Genomic DNA, 1,587 nt, shown 5'->3' on the forward strand with positions numbered 1-1,587 from the left:
ACAGCCTAGACTTCAATAATTACATATTCTCATTGACAAACTTTATTATCAGCACAGTGGAATTGATTGAGAAAAAATTAACACAAAAATTATCAATATAAATCAAAATTGTTACACTATGGAGATCTGGATTTGGATTCATTCTCAATATGAAATTGGAAAATGACATGACAGGCTGATTCAACGTCTGTGAATATTCTTGAAGACAAGTCTAAATGAGGCTCAGTAAAGTGTGTGGCCTCCAAGTGCCTGTATAACCTCCCAACAACACCTGGGCAGGCTTCTAATGAGACGGTGATTGTTCTCCTAAGGGATCTCTTCCAGACCTGGATTAGAGCATCATTTAGCTCCAAAACAGTCTGTGGCGTGATGTGGCCTTGGTGGATTGACCGAAACATGATGTCCCAGATGTCCTTAATTGGATTCAGGTCTGGGGAACGGGCAAGCCAGTCCATATAATCAACGACCTCATCATGTAGGAACTGCTGACACACTTCAGCCACATGAGGCCTAGCATTGTCATGCATAAGAAGGAACCCAAGGCCCACTGCTCTAGCATATGGTCTCACGATGAGTCTTAGAATCTCATCCCGGTACCTTATGGCAGTCAGGGCACCTCTGGCTAGCACATGAAAGGCTGTGCAGCCATCCAAAGAAATGCCTCCCAACACCATGACTGACCCACCACCAAACCGGTCATGCTGGAGGATGTTGTAGGCAGCATAACGATCTCCACGGTGTCCCCAGACTCAGTCACGTCTGTCACATGTGCTCAGTGTGAACCTGCTTTCATCCGTGAAGAGCACAGGGCGCCAATGGTGAATCTGCCAATTTTGGTGTTCCCTAGCAAACGCCAATCATCCTACACGATGTTAGGCTGTAAGCACAGGCCCTATATGTGGACGTCGGGCCCTCATACCACCCTCATGCAGTCTGTTTCTGACAGTTTGAGTGGAAACATGCACATTAGTGGCCTGCTGGAGGTCATTTTGTAGGGCCCTGGCAGTGGACCTCCTGTTCCTCCTTGCACAAAGGAAAAGGTAGCGGTCCTGCTGCTGGGTTGTAGCCCTCCTACGGACCCCTGGTGTACTGGCCTGTCTCCTGGTATCTATTCCATGCTCTGAACACTGTAATGAGAGACACACAAAATCTTCGTGCCACGGCTCGCAAGTGATGTTCCATCTTGGATTAGTTGCACTACTTGAGCAACTTCAGTGGGCTGTAAAAAACGTCTCATGATGCCTCTATGTGTGACAGCACTGACAAAATAAAAAAGTAACTAAAAATTCAACCATAAAGGACGAGAACAGAGAAATTGATCTGTGGTCACGACCTGCAGAATCAATCTTTTATAGGGGTTGTCTTGCTAATTGCCTCACATTCCACCTGTTTTGTGTTCCATTTGCACAGCAGCAGGTGAAATTGATTCACAATAAGTGTTACTGCCTAACTGGTGACATTGATTCCACAAAGGTGTGACTGATTTGGAGTTACATTGCTTTGTTTAGGTTTTCCCTTTATTTTTGAGCAATGTATCTATATATACATACATACATATATATATACTGTATATATATATATATATAT

Source organism: Nematolebias whitei, chromosome 13, assembly GCF_014905685.2.
Source record: "Nematolebias whitei isolate Nwh7 chromosome 13, NemWhi1, whole genome shotgun sequence".
Classification (NCBI taxonomy): Eukaryota; Metazoa; Chordata; class Actinopteri; order Cyprinodontiformes; family Rivulidae; genus Nematolebias; species Nematolebias whitei.